Source organism: Coturnix japonica, chromosome 4 (genome assembly GCF_001577835.2).
Source record: "Coturnix japonica isolate 7356 chromosome 4, Coturnix japonica 2.1, whole genome shotgun sequence".
Classification (NCBI taxonomy): Eukaryota; Metazoa; Chordata; class Aves; order Galliformes; family Phasianidae; genus Coturnix; species Coturnix japonica.
In genome coordinates, this window is record NC_029519.1 from 37,853,445 (window position 1) to 37,872,413 (window position 18,969).

Genomic DNA, 18,969 nt, shown 5'->3' on the forward strand with positions numbered 1-18,969 from the left:
CAGATTTCTGATATAATTTTGATATGACTGAGGTGTATTAAAACTGGCCAAGTATGGTTTTTCCAGACTTGTAATGGAGTCTATACACAGAACTACAGCATATAAATCTTCTTGCTGACATGGCAACAAATTAAAGCATTACATGTTTTAAGACAAACACAAATAGTTGAGTGTGGATTTTCAATAGAAACTAGTGTTTGAAACTAAGAATTTACACTTAAACCATTCTATAACATCATGCTACAAGTGTGGCTTACAAGTTTTGTGTCAGAAACAACAGGAATGAATTATAGGCAGAATACAGCACGTGTGAGATCATCTCTATGAATTAATCTGTTAAACAGAAAAGCAACATTATAGAATGAAAGAGAAAATACATCGCTCAATGATTGAAGTAATTTTAGTGTTAAGCAGCAATAACAATAATGTTCCTAAAACATTAGAATGGAATGGAGATTGGGGCACAGAATATGTATAAAGGATAAAATTATCCAAACAGAATTAATCTAGACTACAGATGCAATTTTTTCCTCTTTCAAAATTGAGATAGACCATTTAGTACCTTTATACTGTTGGGGTCTAAGCACATCAGTTCATTTCTTGCTCACAGTGAAACATATATACAAAAATATTAGTACTATCACTTCAGCTATAAATTTTCCTCTGGATGTTTCTCATCCAAGAGTCAATTTTAGCCAGTGTGAATGGATGGCAGGTTCCAGTGAAATGTTATTGCTGGAGTAACTCTCTTTTTATCTATATTTTATTTTGATACAGGAAGTATAAACAAAGAGATTACACAGAAGAGATTACACAGTCTTCAGATACAACAAGTCAGAAGGTCTCCAACAAAACCTAGTGGAATTAATTCATGTTTTAAATTTCACCAGAATGTAATGTAAACAACTATAGGAATGATATAGACAACGTTTAAATTAAATTTTGCAATGAATAATTTATGTTTTCAAACAAGGAATAGAAGTCCTACTCAATTGCATAGTTTCAAGGGTGGCTTTAATAATTTACATACTTTCCAATGGTGAATAAAATATCCTCTTGAACAACTAACGAAACAATATTTTTCATTGTAAAAAACAAAACAAAACAAAAAAAACCACACTGTGATTGACAACATTCTCTTCTGGAAAGCTGTCTGCAGGCACATGGCAGCTTTTTGGTGACTGATTCAAAATGTGATTGCTGCACTTAAGTTGTTGAAGATCAACCAACACCCTTTACCATAATTCACAGACTCTCTTCTTTGAAGTCCTAATAAACATTTTTTTCCAAGATCTTTATCTTGAATATATGTATCCTCTGAAAGAGAACAAGGAATACTGTGTTTGACAGATTCCATTGTTATGGAAAACTCAATTTAGTTGCAAGTGATCTATATCTTAAATGCTCAGGCAGCATTAAGGTAAAATTTACTGTGTGATAAATGTTCTGTGCTGCATCATAGTTCATAAATTAATTATGCAACCTGCATTGAGTTTTCTTTCTTTATTAAGAAATAGTACAGAAGATTGTTGCTTCCTTTAAACACAGAAAAAGAAGTCATTAGACCTTTTTTGACTGTTTCTAAACCTATTGTGACTTTTTCCAAAATTTTTAAACCCTGTTCATTGTAGCATTCGTATTAGTTTGATTTTATTATGTCATCTATAGAAAATATTTTTTCACTTATATATTACCAATTAGCCAATATAATTCATGATACATCCATTTCAACAAGGAGAAAAACAATCCAATAAATAAACATAACAACAGCAGCAACAACAATCCAAAACAAGTAGAAATAATTGTAAAAGCAAAAAATAATCAGATTGGGAAAGACCCCAAAACAAAACACCAGTAAAAATAAAACTGTTGGTGAAAAAAGTGCAGTTGTTTTGTCCTCAACACATAACAGACAAGAAGGCAGAAATATAATTTTACAGAGGTTAAAAAGAAAAATGAAAATATTCACTTAGTACCACACTGGGAAAAGAACACAGATTACTGACTCAATCTGGTACTGCAGAAACTATCCTATCTATGCTGACTTAAGTGACCCTGTTTCAAAAAAGAATGATTCTACCCAACTCTGGAATATTCCAGCATGAAAGTAATGCTTTCTAGACAAGTAACTAGCATTAAACTCTCTGCTTCACTATCACTACTGGGGAAATTATCAACCTCTGAATGCAGTGCTCAGATGAAAAATGGAGGATCAGTACAACAGTGTACACCAAGATCAGCCAAAGATCTATGCTTTTTAAAGACCACGTTTGATCTTCCTAGAGTTCAAAACCACCAGTATGCATACTGATAAGTTCCTTAGGGAAGAGTGCCATTTAACACTGGAAGTGGGAAGGGAGAGAGAAGGGAAGATTTTGGCACCTATTTAATTACTTGTAGACACACATATAATGTTAATGTCACAAAATAATTAAGACCACAACCTTCCTTTTGTTTCAGTGCCTTTAATTTTGGCAAAAAGTATTAATGTTTTCACACCAAGAATATCTTTAATAATTTTTTAATGATCATTCTCTTAATAGGCGTATCTCCTTCCTTGATTTCACTTATCTACTGTCACTGACCTGTCCATTGAAAGCTCCCACTGAAGAACTAGCATCATCACTGTGTGAAAATGACAAATGAAAGTGGTTAGAGTGAAGGCTGACAGACTGTCCTTTCAGGATGCTCTGCTATGTAGACAAAGCATAGTACTAGCTCCACCTTTTCAAAAAAAATTTAGTAGTAAAAATTTAATATTGAAAAAAAATATGTTATTTTGAAAATGAGATAAATCTCAAAAGCTTCTACTTCTTCCTTTTCATTTTATTCTCTGAAAAGTTTAATTAAAATTATCCTCCGAGACTACATTTATTTTGAACAGTCAATCTACTGTCTGGATTGTTTCCAGCTTAATATATATAGCATCAGTTTAAGCAAAAACCTCTACTTTGTCAAATGAATGTATTTTTTCAAGTTATAAGACTTTTCATAATTGTTTTTAATAGCATATGATCAGTCAGCCTTTTAAAAACTATATTAACATACATATGTTGTAGTTTTGTGATTTCTGTTGTCGGTATTCGACATCAGAACATCACTTAGAACAGAAAGAGTCCGTGTTCTGGTTCCGTGTTACCGGCATTTTGGTTCCCGAAGGGGAGGGGCAGCTTCCCGGAGGACCTGGAGAGAAGAGGAAGCGGGGTGGGACTCTGGACCGGACCCCAGCCACTCTCTGCCTCTGGCCGTCTCAGTTCGCCCTACAGAAAAGCACGTGCTATCGTCGCGCTGTCGTGGTTTGACTCCTACTTTGGGTACTCTCATCTCTCCCGTTTTGTTTGATTTGGTTACACGTAGTCAATTCCCGTTACTCCTCAGATCGTTGCCACTGTGTTTCCTTTTCTTAGAACGATCTGCCGGCGCTCCGCCCTTCCCCTTCTCCCGGATCGAGTGGCCCGGGGTCGGCCGCGCGGTGCGGCAAACCCCTTCCTTTTTCTTCCTTCACTCCTTTGTCTCTCCTTTTTTTCTTTTCCCGGGGCCTGTGCCCCCCTGTCACGGACTTACATCTAGGGATAACCCCATGACAACATAGGCTGTTAAAAGAATATGAAGGGAATACTTATCCTTAAAATGACTGGCCAGATAGAAAAACCTGTGGAGAAGTATAGGAGGTAAAACACCACTTCAAGATTACTCTCATAATAAGTTCTGTGACTTTTCCCTCAGCTTTGATCTGTGACAACATTCAGGCAAGGCTGTGGCAGAACAAGCCGTAACTTCGCTCTGAAGTTAACAGGCTGGTGGAGCTTCAAAAACCCTACAAGACAGATTCACCATCATTCTGTATCAAATGGTGATGTTAAAAAGAGAATTAAATTTATGCTTGTATATGTAATGACATTTCTGTTTCTAAAATATTCTGAGCCCACCAGAAACAAGATGTGCAAAAATATCCATTTGTCAGATTTTATCTGATTGCATGTGAGAAACTGCTCACAGACAAATTACTAACAGTGAATCATTTCAAAGTAACTGCTATGTCATCCAAGCTCTTGAAGATGATCATGGAAATCTTTATGCCAAGGACAGGGAGGAAGTTTGTCCTGGGACTGGGCAAGAGCCAAGCATATGCCCCTGAGAATTTGTGACAGAGTGGAAATAGAAGCACTCATCACTTATCTGTTTCTGAAGAACTTTCAAAAAACAAGGAAGAAAGCAGTAATCACAGGAGATATTCTTGGTAATTTCAAGTTTACCATGGAAATGGAATCTCCAATGACCTACTGTTGCTGAAACCATCTACTTTTTTTGTTGGCTTACTGTTGCCTTAATTTTGACAGGTGATTAATTAACATCAGATTAAATATTGTCATAAATGTATGGATGTTCAAGGTTGTTCCATAAGGTTGTTATGGAAATGCTAAGTCACAGCTTGAACTGGTGATTGAGCACCTGCTGAGAAGGCAGGACCAAAACAGGGGAGCTCAGGTGCATGCAGTGTATCTGACTGATCAGGAGTGGAACAAGGATCCACCCCTTCCCAGACCTCATTTAAGGTTTGGCAGTGGTGGTAGGGGTGTCTGTTTGGAGTTCTGTGTTTGTCTGAAGCCTTCTGAAGGTAAGTAGTTTCTTTCCTTTATTTCTGTGTCTACTGCTGTTGCAGCCACTCACTGTAGCATGGGATCTTGCTGCTTTGCTGTTATTGATGCATTTTCTTATGTGTTATGCAGTATGTGATGTTACGAAAGAGGAGAGTAAGCCAGGTATTTTGAGTAGGTTCTACTCTGTAATACCAGAGTGTGCAGGTGTAGCTGTATTCAAAAACATACTACTGCAGACATCCTCGCTATTAGTTGTTCTTCAGATGGGGTGCAGCTGTGGTACTGCTAACCAGCAAATAGTGAACATGGCATCAGCCTAGAGCTGGATATCTGATGTAGTCCTCAGTTAACCATCACAGCATATAGTCAAGTGAGGAGAAAGAACTTCAGCTTCTATAAAAGCCTTTTTTCCAATGAATTATAGGAACTTTGCACTTGGATGTTCAGTTGAATACTTCAACACGCAAATGCCAGTTTCTGAAGACTAAATTTTTTTTTGTGTTGTTGAATTCTGCTGTAAGCAATTTTACCTGTATTTTAATTAATGAAGACCTTCAAAAAGAAAATAAAAAATACATAAGACATTCTCTACCTTCACTTTCTTCCAAAGACAGTGAAATGAGTCAGATAAGAATTAGAGCCAAGCACCTCAAGCCTTCTAGGGGGGATTTTTGTCTATCTTTTATGTAATAGCCATTAAAATCAACCTGAAGGGTAGGAGTAAAAACATCTCCTTATGTTAGAGTTTCTGCTTCACTCATTCTTCAGGTGCATTAGTTTTCAAATGCAAATTATTATAGTTAAGTGCCTGAATTCTGGAAGGCAACATTTGGGAATATAGAGCTACCTTATATGCCTTGGTGGACTTGAGAATTTCCAAATTGAATTGCGTTTTCCTGCTTCATTGGAAAGGTAAAGTTATATAGAGGGGGGGAAATATATAGTATTTCTGAATAAAAATTTTAAGTGCTATTTTGGGGACAGTGACGTTTAGATTTTTCCATGATGCACTTAAAAACATTTTGTCCCGAATTTTGTTAAAGGACAGATTCCCCAAATCCTGTACTGCTTCTGATTTCAATTATTTGTAGTTATAATGAAAATGGAAGTTGATTGAGTGAAGATGATAGAGTCTGGCCCTTGTGGTTTAGAGGGAAGTGCAATTTTTATCTAAAGATAATTTATGTGAGAACAATTTGCAAACAAATAAATTCAGCATATAATCAAGTGTTCATCAGAAAAAATTAATATGATGATACCACTTCAGGACTATCATTAATATAAGCTGCAGATGCTCTACTGCAAGAACAATTTGGCACTGTCCTAAGAATGTGGGAATAGCCTGCTTGGTTATCTTTTCTAATGCAATGTGGACAATTAGCGGAAACAGACTTAGCTGTGGTGAAAAGGAAATAAGCAGAACTGTTTATCCTTTTTAATATGTGTTAAAAGACAAAAGCAAGAGCAAACACTGCTGAACCTCTACAACTTCATTCTCATTTACGTCCATAACTAATAAGTACAGTTATTTGTCAGTATGCTAACAGGAGCCACCATATCCTGGTGTTCCACAAAAGGAACTGGGGTTAATTCACAAATGCTGAAGAAGAGGCCATTGTTTTAGGTCTTTACTACTGAGTTATTTTCTTTATGTAGATTGTAAAGGACTATCAAAGTGCTTGCCAGCTGGTATATTTTAAGGGATATTAAGTATAGGCAAGGCTTGTTCACTTACACATAAGTTCACAGAGATAGATTCCTTCAGAGCATTTATTCTTACTGCATCACTGAGGTTAAATGGAAGAGAAGTCTTCTCTGCAAGTTTTAATACATTGTGAGTTGTCTGAAATATTTAATCTTCTGGTAACCCAGGCCCTCACCTTACATTGACCTCATCAGTCCTTATCGGTGCTTCAAATATCTTTCAGAAACCCTGAAACAAGATTTTGGATAAGAATCTTCCACTAAACTATTTCAGCTCTCAGAAAATGCATTATCAAATGTTCCTGTTGAGGAATAAATGTGAAGACCATTGTCTCTGTCTACAGTATTTGCCCCAAGACCCCAGAAGTTCCAACATCACTTGAAGGAGAGGAAAAAAAAAAAAGAAAAAAAAAAAAGCACTCTGTTTCCAGTTCACTAAATCTTATGATCCTTTTTGATCTCCAAGGAGAACAAGCCATGGATTTGAGGCAATTTATTTGAAAATAAAATTGTATGTTGCTGACTTGCTTATTATCTGTGCATTTTCTCCCCCAAGTCAATCATTCTGAAAGTCTTTATTCCTCGTGACAGTGGCTTTTGGGAAGGCATTTGACATCAATGTGCATCTCAAATCCTCTAGGCAAAGGCTAACTCAATAAGTAAAATTCATGAATCAAGGAAGGAAATGTATGCACCAAATATATGGTACTCTAGTTGCTCTGGAGATCAAATCTCTTTGATATCAAACTGGCATAATGGAAATGTAATTCAGTGAAGCTACACGTGATTCAAAACAGAGCATGGCAGAGTCCAACTGAGTAACACAAATAAGAAAAGGGAATAATGTTTGTTTAAAATTAGATAATCTTCATGCACTTTTTTTTTTACATTTTATTTCTGATTGTAAACATTTCACCCAAAAATCTGCTTATTTACACTAGTATTTAATATCAGTGTTAAAATTGGCTAGAACTGGTGTTTTAGTTAGTGACCTGATTCTTCATTACATTCCATAACAATGTAAATTCAGTTTTATAACTGACAGACTTCAGAGCACTTCAGATCAGTACTAGTCAAAAGCATATCTTACAAAAAAAGGCCAAGAAAAGAAGTTTAAATAGAGGTATGGCTATTAAAACATTCTCCAGAAAGTTGTGGGGTTTTTGTTTGTTTTTGTTTGTTTGTTTTTACCAGTTCTAAGCACTTGCATTTTTCAAAAGAAAATGCTGGTTAAGAAGACAATCCTGGTGATAGACACGAGGTAGCTATTAGTTTTAATATAGATTTATCTGTGCTCTTGGCTTTGACTTCTATAACACTGTATTGTCCAAGTACACCTTATTATATCCCATGTGTAAGGGAAACTGGTAATTCCAGCCTGAATCTCTGATTAATCAGCTGAGGCAAGTGTTGGGTCAGCTGTGGGATCACAGGTGAGGGTAATTCAGCTGTGCTCTCGGAAGGGGTGGAGCTTGACTCCACCTCTTCTAGACTTCATTTAAGGGCTGACCACCACTAAGGTAGCATCTCTCACAGATTGCTCCTCTGTGGAGGTTACCTCAGCATTTTCCAGCCAGACTGAAGGCTTCTATACTGGTGAGTTTTTCCTGCAGATAATCTTTTGGATATTTGTTACCATCCTTCTTGTATTATTACCATCTTTGTATTGTTTTCACCTTACACCATGTTATATCCCATGTTTGTTGACTCTGCCTCTTTATCATAACACTTTAAAACTGATATTTAGTTCCTGGATAGAGCATTCATAAGACCATGTAAATAATAACACTGAACTCTGCTGGACAGAAACTGCTGACCCTGATGTGCAGGTCCCAGAGTGCCTCTGCTGACACGTGTCACATAGAAACAACATGGAATACTGGTGGGAAGGTTCAGCCTCTACTGCTGTACCTTCAACATCTGCCTCTGATGCTGTGGGCCAATAACATGAAATAGGAGACAGTTACTCTCAGAGCTGATACATTTAAGATTCTTCATTTTAATCCAAAAGCCATTACACCTTCTCTTAGCTGATCACTGCTGACTATTCTGCAGTAGGCTTATGTTCTAAGAATTTTAAACATAGATGTTTGGTGAGTAGAAAGTTTTGTTTTTTGTTGTTTTGTTTTGGTTTTTTTTGTCTTGTCAGATGGATTCCATCATATGTGGCGACTAAATGTTTCACTACTTCCAGTTGATTGTTATTTTGCATTCTTCCAAAGTATGCAGTGGGGAAAGGAAGTAGCAATAGCAATGCAGTAGCAATTTCCAGCTGTGTGTTATCATAAAGTACTTCCATGTGGAAGGGTAGAAGGCACTATGTTGATAACTTTCATCTAGCCTCCAGCATACTGTCAGAATTACATTCGTTGTTAAACTGATAAGTAGCAGCCAATGTGACAGAAATTCACACACAAATGTTTTCCAAATATATAAAATAAATTCAGAGTGATTACAAGGAATAAAAGCTACTTCAGTGTTACTGTAAGTGTGAGCTCTGCAATGCTCTAGTAGCATTAATTTCCTGTAATAAGACTGTTTTTAGTCACTTGTAACATTGCCAAATGCTAAACATCTGGATTGATGTCTTTCATGCTATGCACCTGTTCTGAGGTTTGACTACTTTAGATACATTAAGCTCTGCTTTGCTTATCTGTTTATGAAAGTCAAGAGAGGCTGCATGTGTCTGTTATACCGTATAGAAAATTCTGAAGCTCTGCTTCTTATGTACAATATGTTTTGTTAATACATTATTTCATATTGCTTTATATGGCATAATTCTAACATCTTTGTTTTGTAGCAAGAATTGAAAACTTGACAGAGAAATGGCTTCTGTGAAGACGTGTTTTTTGACTTGTGAGAAATCTACTCAAAGCTGTCTAAGATGAAAACTTGAAAAACCCCATGTGCTTAGGCTAGCAACTGCAAACTGAGTTTTTCTGTTATTGGTAGGGAGTGACTACTCTTAGTTCTGCAGATCCTAGAGCAGGCAAGATAACACTCTGTTGCTGCAGAGAAATGAGACAGGTTTCTGGATGGAGGACAGAATTATGCTTCTCCTCCACTAATGACTAAGGCAACAGAAAATCGCATGCTTTTCAGATAGAGAGATAGGTCTGTGACTTTTGAAGCCTGAGGAGATGAAAGCTGCGTCAGGAGGGAATAAAAATTGGAGGCATGTCACCTTCTCTTTCTCTTCAATCTCTCTCAGATAGCTAGGTAGTTGTATAGGTGGATCTGAGAGTGTTCTGTTTGCCAGGAGAGATTAAATTTTTCTTCTCCAACAGCTTTAAATGACTTATGTAAGATCTCATTGGTGTTATTACCTATTAATTCCTGGAGTCTGGACAGGAATTTCTGCTGAGATAAGCTTCAATGAGTTCAATGCTATAGCCCAGAAAATTTAAACAACTTGTAGAAAATGCAGAGATTTAGGCACTTACACTGGAGTGCTGGCCAGATAGTGGATAACTCTAGGTTAACAGCTTTTGTTTTCATATGATTAAAAAGTTTATTGAATATTTGAAGCCTTATTATTCTCTCAAAATTCATTTCCTTGTACCATGTTTAAAAGCTGGCCCATGTACAGCAGCACAGGGAAATGTTTTGCAATGTAAGCTGACAGAATCATTTCTGCTTGCAAAGTGAAATGTTACATTTTGTTCCCACATGTCTTATGTAAACCTGTATGTGATGGCAAGTGAGCGGGTAGTTAATGGTGAGATTACAGTTAAAATATACTTAACAGTCCTGCTGAGCTGGGCACTTTGGGAAGGAAGTGAAAATTGATGAGTCCCCTGCTGTTAAGCTGAATGGCTTAGGGTGCATCGTGCTGACTGAACTGGCACATCTGCACAGTTTGCAGAATAGTCAGACAGTTTTTATTCGGTGTGTTTTGTTTGGGGTATCTTTTCTGAGAGAAGATTGCCTACTAAAAATCTCTGAAGTACTAAGGTTCTTCACTTTTTGCTTTTACTGCATGTGTGCCTAATTAGGCTGGGGTTTGTGAGGCAGAAGAATAAATACATGTTCATACTTGAAACTGAATGTTCTACCTTGCATTTGGTGTCTGATACAACTCTCAGGGGATTCTAATGTTTATCCCAAATGTTTAATATGAACATATATTCTCTTAATCAGCCTAAACTGTTGTCAGTGCAAAACCAGGAAAACAAGTATCTGGAACCTGAGAACTAGCAGAGCAGAACACTGTGTTTTCGATTGAATAGGAGCTCAGCAGAATCTTTAATGTGTATAGCTTGACTTTTGAAGTAATTTAATGGCAATTGTAACAAGTACTACTTTGGGTTCCTGCTTGAATCCTTAGTACTTGTAAAGGAAGATAAAGAGGGCTACAAAGTATCTGAAGTTGAAATATCAGTAATTATTGCAAATACTATTTAGTATGGTAGTTTCATCTGTGCAAGGGTTGTCACTGATCTTTAGCTCAGAAAGCATGTAAAACTGAACATGGAGAACATCCCCTTCTTTACAGGAAGCTATTAGCATGTGGTTCCATTCTGAGCCCAAAGCAAGACTGCCTTGCTGTGATTGATTGATTAGCCTGACTTTTAAAATTATTTTGCAGAGCTTCCATTCTTCCATGTAACAAGTGTTAGTACTAGAGGGAATGGTCTCAAGTTGCACTAGTGGAGGTTCAGCCTGGATATTAGGAAAAGCTGCTTCTCCAGAAGAGTGATCCGTTGTTGGAACAGGCTGCACAAGGCAGGATTAGAGTAACTGTCACTGGAAGTAATCAAGACATGTAGATGTACTAAGGAAAGTGGTTTTTTGGGCAATATAGGTAGGTGGGTGGTTGGTGTAGATGATCTTAATCTTTTCCCATTTCTGTGATTTTGTTGTTTCTGAATCTCCTTTATTTTTCTCTAGGTGACAAGTGCTTACTAGGGAAAAAAAAATCATCTCAGTGATGCTTTCAGTAATAATTCATTTTCTTTTTACAAATCTGCAAATCAGTTATACATATGTTTGACCATCTAGTCGATCCATACATGCTCTCTACTTATTGAACTTGTGCACTAGCTATTGAAGTTCCAAGCTAAAAAGGAAGAGAGAATTCTATATTAGACCAGATTAAATCTCACCAACATTAAATGTGAGGTGTTAGTCTAGTGAGATGCAGCATGCTCAGTCTATATTGCTGGGTAAACCACTGCACTGCAGGAATTGTATTAGAGCAAGCTCCTAGAAATCTGTTATAAACTCTAGTCTTATAGATCTGTTTCCTTAAAAAATATTTTATTGAAGGTTATTCTTTACTTTTTTTTTTTTTTTGCCATCCCCATAACCTTGGAATGAATATACTTTTTGTCACCTAAAATCCACCTGAGAGTTACTGCTATTAATGTATGTGAACATAGATTAAACTGCTTTAAGCTTCAGGCAACAGTATTACCCTAGCTGTGTACTGTTTTAGTGTCAGGGTCTTGAGAATGCTACTAGATATTAACTATTCTATCTTCACTAGGGCATCCATTTTCACATTCTAGAGGAGCTCCATTTATGCTACTGGGCATACACAGCTTTGTCTGAACATGTCAGAGCTGTTCCTTGCTTGCTGGCTGCTTTTCCTAGCTCAACTGTGGACTTACGTGTAGGCAACTTTGTGTCCACTCCTATTTCTGGATCTCTCTCGCTGTCTGTGACAGAATACCATAGACAGACATTAGGCCTTATTCATTACCTCGCCTTGTCTGAGCTTGTAGATGGGTCCCATGCATCTAACATGGCCCTGGCTGGATTCAGTGGGAATGTGACCTTGATAATGAGGGAACGCCTGTGCTGTGGCTTCATTTGGCTCCTGGCTCATTCTCCCTATTGCAGCAATCTTGGTCTTGCTACACAATGAAAGAGCCCCAATAGTCAAGGTGCTGCTGCATATTGTCATACAGATGGATATTATATAGATAGAAACAAAAAGGTCATGAAGAGTAATAAATGCTATTTCTGTAATTATCCAGATTTTGGCATTTGTTGTACAGGGGAAATATCTTATGCTATAAAATATATTAGAGCACTGTCTCCTTTAAAGTTTTAACGAAGTTTCTGTTTCAAAATTCTAAAAACTGAAATGTTAAGATATGAGAACCAATAAAATATAATGCATATAAATATATATACTGCTGTTCTGCATGTAGTTTGCATGATTTAGAGGGGTGGAGAATGCCAGCACTCTCAACAAACTAAGTACTGGGAGGATGAGCATCTTTATTCAGCGTTTCCAACACTTGTATTTTATCCTCTCTAAAACAAAATTACACTGATATAAAAAGCAAAGGCAAACTGCCCCAGACCGTTCTGCATTGCTGTAGTATATAGCTGAATCATGACCACTGTACATGTCATAGTGAAACTTATTGGCTTCACTGTATTGTATTCCAAAAAAATCTCTGAACCAAACTCATGTCTTATCTGTATATAAAATCATAAGAAAATATTCACAAAAAGTATTGATGTCACATAGAAAAAAAATCATGTACTTGTTTTAGTTCTTTCTTTTCCTTTAGAGGAGAGTGTTTGTCAAGTGAGGGAATTTTTGTGTTGCAATATGGCAGAAATAAAGAGGGTTATTTGGGGGGGGAGGGGAAGAAACAATTTCCTGTTAAAGTCTGAAAATTCCTGTTCACGGAGAGAAAAAAACCAAAAACAGTAGATAAAAGTAGAAGACTTCAAAACAAAACCTAATCTTGCGAAAGTGATTGTATTTGTATTTTATTCTTAATTGATTCAACATTGTTTATGTAACATATCTTTGTATTAAAGCTTTCTTTATTGAGTAATCATATATTCAGTAGGAAGTATAAAACAGACATCCACAGATGACCTTAATATCAGTTGTATTTTGCATTAGTTTTTATGTCTACTTCAGTAAACATTGTTGTTGTTATTGATAACAATAACAAAATTTATTAATATTATTACCTGGATCTTCAACGTTATATTATCAATAGTCATGATAAATACAAATCATGAGGGAAAATGCTGTTACTTGATGCAAACTGAAATTCATAGATGTTTTAAGCAGAATTCATCTAATCCAAAGATATGAATGATAATGTAATAAAAATGTCAGGAACCTCTTAATCCAAAGCAAAGGATGATAAATGATTAGAACTGTGGTAAAGCCATAGGATTGAACAAATTAATATCTTTGGTAGAATATATGGCTTGAATGAATGATTATTACTCATAGATTTGAGAACATACCCTAACCTGGTGAAAACAGGATATGAAAGAGACAAAGCAAGAAGGGTATTTCATATCTTATCAGTGTAACTCATGGAATGTTACTTAAAGCATTTCCTTTTCAAGTTTAAAAGGAAAATAGGAAAATCAGACAAGAGCTTCTTTTTGAGCTACTAAGTATATCAAAAAAGCTTTTTATCTTTTCAAGGTATGAAATGGCCTCAAGTTCTGCAATCCATTGTTGCGTTGAGTTACTTTTGTGTCAATTCTTTAACCTCTAACATCGGTTAAAATCACCAAAGGACCCAGAAAAAAATTTACTGTCTCTTTGGGCATCTTAGATTTTGCCATCTTTTGTTTGTCTATAATTCAGGAAGAAACTCTTGAAATAAAAGCAATTTTTAATAAGTTATGTATTTTTTCCTCCGTAACAATTTTTAGTCTCTGTTTCCACTGGGCTTTCCACTTGTCTTGTGCCTTGAAGTGCCTTTTTGTGAGGTGCTTTTTTGCAAGACAGGTGTCTAAAGTGCATTATCTTTTCAGCAGGAGATGACTGTATTTCAGATTGAAATTCAGTGGAAGTAGTTGTACAGAGAAGAACATGGGAGTGGAGTATATTTTAAATTTCCTTGGGTAGTCCTACCTTGTGCAAATTTATTCTTCAAGAATGTGTGAATCTTTCAGAGAATTTCAGGTTTTCTAACAGGTCTAGAAAGACATTTAGGTGTCAGAGGTGAATTCTGAGATGTGGTAGACACAGTTGCTCATTAACTACCATATATTCAAAAGGTTTACTAAGCTCTATTGCTAGCAAGCTGTAGCAGAAATGTCATGGCCTGAAAACAGTGACTGAGCACCTGGTAGGAAGGCAGGGCTAACCCAGGTGAGCTCAGATAGATACGTGCAGTGTATTTGGGAGACCTTTGGGGTCACTCTGGGGGCCTTTGGGGTGGCTGTGGGGTCCCTTAGGGTGGCTTTGAGGTCTGTTAGGGTGACTTTGGGGTCCTTTAGGGTCACTATGGGGTCATTTAGGGTGGCTATAGGGTCCCTTAAGGTGGCTATAAGGTGTACATACAGTGAATTTGAGTGACCAGGAAGAGTGAAGCCAGGATCCAACCCTTTGCAAATCTCACTTAAGTGTTGGTAGTGGAAACAAGAGCAATCTCTTACTGGAGATCCCTGTCTATCTGAGGGCTTCCAAAGGTAATCAGCTATTTTCCTTCATGTTTACATCTGTGGCTGCTGCATTTGAGCTCATTCTCATTTGCTGTAGCCAAAGACTTTGCCAGTCTGCTACTATTGAAGTACTTTGCGTCCTATTACAGCATTACACAAGCTGACCATGCAAGACAAGTAATTCTGGGGACAAGAGCAGAAGAGACAGCGGTTATTATTTCAGGGCAATACCCTTTAACTGCTATATCAGAAATTCCTGACTGAATGGCAGCATCAAGTATTTTGTTGTACCATTAGCAAAAAAATTTAAATTGTGCTTAATGATTTCTTATTTATTACTAGACATATATACAGGCGGGTGTGTGTTTTTGTTTCTTTTTATTCTGTAAGGTTGTACTGGAGTTTTCTCACTAGAAAATAGATACCATTTTTTCAACCACGGACATATGACTTTAAACTTGTTGTGATGCAGTATTTGCTACTGACAGGTTTCTTAAAGTTTACAGGTAAAGCAAATGTAGCCACCCCAAAAGGATTGCCTCTTGGAAAATGGGAACTAAGAATAAATAAGTTGTGTTCCTTTAGTCTGCTACTCCTATACTCAATTATTTGCACATAATTAGAATTAATCAAGGCAAAGTTCTACTACTTTTGCTTGTGTTTAAATCAATGAAACTTTTTTTGTCTGAAGGAATTACGAATGTGTAAACTACAAATTATGCCAAAGTCTACTGAGAAGAAAAATGGCACATTTGGAACCAAAATAATTTGAAAATGAAATGCATATTCTGTATGTATTTTGTACAAAAGAAATACAAAATGAACTTTTAGTTTTCAAAATTACTTAGTAAGTATGCTATGTCATTGCAAATAACTTCAGATAGGAGTTCAGTTATCACAAAATCACAGAATTGTAGAGGTTGGAAGGGACCTGTTATGAATGATCCCAAACAATTTAAGAATGATAGCATTGTATTTAAATATATTATGTAATTACCTAACCATAAAATTATTGGTTAATATACGGATATGTGTATGAGGCTCCCTGTAGTTGCAGGATCTTGCTTGGGGCCTTGATAACAAATGCTGAATGGTGGGTTGCAATGGTAACAATGGAGCAGTGCAGTAATCTGTGAATTTGAATGAGCCTGGATAGATCTATGAAGATTATGCTTACCCGGCTCCCTATAGTTACAACATAATCTTAGATTGCTTCAGCATCTTAAAACCTGAAGTAAATCCCAAACACAAATAAGTGATTTATTTATTTTCCCCCCTGTATATCTTGAGTTGTACTGTGAGGCATAAAAAAAACCCCTTGATCTCCATGACCAGAATATACACCTGCAGTAAAACCAGTCTGCTTGAGATTTATTTCAGTATTTAATAGACTGATAAAACAATAATTTCATTCACAAGAATGTCAATATACATGCTTCTAGAAATCAGTGGAATATTTCAAATTGTTTTAACTTGCGTAGTCAATACTTGTGACATGAAGATGGGAATCGACCATCTAATTTTTAATGTCAATGGGGAGTGAGGCAGTACAGTGATGGAGGTCACTTTGATTCGTGTCAGATAAATTTTGAGGAACCACTGGTCTGGGTAGAATTACAATATCTCCTTTATAGCTAGTCCCAAAGAGAAATTAAGGCCCTTAGTGCTCTGCTTTCAACTTGCCTATATTGCTGGTGTCACATGGGATTTAAAATTTAGATATAAGCTCATATTAGTAAACTATTGGAATGAATGAAAGCTGAAGGAAATGAATTAGTTAAGCTGAATGCTATCAGCTGTTGTAAGTTTTAAAATATATACTAGATTCAGATACTCAGGCACTTGTAAGAAAAATGGTTTTTTGAGTTTTTTAGTATAGACTGATTTAACAATATGTGCTTGCAAATCTGAGTGATCTTAGTCTTTTTAATGAACTATTTATGTTTCACATTTTGGAAAGTGGGTGAGAAACCTTTAGACTGAAGACCTTACAATAAGTATGCTTATTTGTCTGAAACAACATTCATTATTAAAGCCTGTCTTATTTTAATTTGAACAGGAGCTGACCTTGAGCTCACTGTTAAAATTAGGTGCGATTCCCTTGCCAACAAGTTAGTGAAATATTCTCCCTCTACAATTTTTGTTACCATTCCAACCTAGGTCAGTTAAGAAACATTATTCTTGCATAAGCTAGCTTGTTCAAGAAGAGTTTCTATTAAAAGAAAACATGTATATTCCATAAAGTACCAAAGCACTAACTGTATCTGCTAAATGGTTTGATTCATAAAAGTATTATACTTAGGTGTTGTATATGTATGTGCGTGCATTTCCACACATGATCCAGAACCTGGAGAAGTCCATTTCAGCTGTGATGGATCCTAAACGGCTCAACCAAGAACTGGTGATAAACAACACATTTCAAGAGTGGACAATGTGATAGTATCTACACTTATGGCACAAATAAATGTTTTACTTTCTATTTTATTTATTTTTTTTGGTTCTCTGAACATCATTCCATATTTTTGACAGTAATAGTTTGCAGTGGTTAAATAGTGAGTAAAGAGTGGCTTAAAGAAAACACATTTTGAACTCAATTGTTCAGAAAGCAACCTTCACAAGCAGGTTGCATAGACAAGTCCCAGCACAGCAAAATTTATTCAGTAATTTAGGAACACACAGACTGTGTTAACATAAATGCTCACAGGAACTGTGGAAACTGTAAAGGAAAGAGTTATCGCTTTGGAAGGATGATGTGGAAAATATGTCCTTGACAAACTGCTACTGAGTGTGCAGTAGTAAAGTCTGTGCATGCCCCCTGCCAGAACTTGAGATGATCTTTTCAGATGGGTTAGCCCAAGCAGCTGATGAGTTTGGAAGAGACTGGAGTAAGGAACAAAAAGACAAAATATGAGTGGCAGGCTTTGAAAGAAAGTCCTGAGATGTAAACTTAACTTATGTTTGGATTCTTTCTCTATGTAAGTTTATGCAAGTATGCTTTACTGTAAGCTCTCTCTCATTTCTAAAGAACAATACCTGCCTGCCTCAGCTTACTTATTCTGAAGGTTTGTTACAATTTGTAAAAGCACTTTCAGAATTTACTGTAGCAAAAATACTAGAAAACTTGTGACTTTATTAAAGAAAGAAGAAACTTATTATGTTTAGGGGGAGGAAACAGTACATGCTGGATAAATTTAGTTAGAGCTGATAAACTTTCAGTCTTTCTGATGCTCCGTTTTTTATATTTTTTTATTTTTCTAAGGGTAAGAAAGTCTGTCTTTCTTTAACTGGATTGTGACCATCACACTTTTTTGGGTAACTTAGAAATGGTTATTGGCCACTGCCTTTTTCTACAGTCAGAAATTTTTTATTTTTTTTTTTGCTGTAAATATATATATATATATATGTATTATATATATATATATAAATTTTAAATAATTTATGTGACTAGTGATAGTATTTGTTTTTCATTTGTTTGGTTGATTAAAAGAAGATTTGCCTTTCATTTTTGAAAACTCAGAACTGTGCTCTCCTGTCATTTAAATTCAATTTCCCTAGCAGTAGATTTTCAAATTGAACCAGTAATCTTTTAATTGAATTAAAGGTTTTGCTTCTTATTTTTATTACAGGGTTATCATCACTGAAGTCATACTTAATAAAAATAAATACATGAAATTGTAGTCTCTGTGTTTCTGACAAAGGAAAAAAGGAAAAAAAGTATTTTTTTATGGTTTTTAGTAGTCAGTTGTTACCATCAGTCATGCTTTTAATTTCCATCTTAATCAGATACCCTTTTATTCTAATAGAGTATGTGCAAACTTGCCTGTGCTTCTTTTATCATGATTTCAGCAGTGTAATAAACATTCATTACCAAAGGCCCCTTTTCTTCTCCACAAATTATTTCCTTCAGTGCTTTAAATCCCTCTTGAGCTTAAAGTTCTTTGCCACTTTTTCTCAGGCTCTACATCTTTGAATAAGTTACTACCTCTTTGTAAGGTTTTAAAATAAACCAAAAAAAGAAATCAATTTCTAACAACCTTCTCCCATCTAATATATTTACCTATTAATTATTTTTGGTCATGCAACAAATTTAGAAATAGCTGAAACAAACATTCAGTAATGGTGGTTGAATAAGTTCTGAAGTTTTTCCGTTCTCCATAGCATTCAAGTTCTCTTGCATGTGAGAATTGTTAGTAGAGAGACGTTTGTATTATAGAAGGTGGACAAAAGCCAAATCAAATAATAAACAAATTCCAGAAGTCTCCCTATGTAACATTCTACTTTT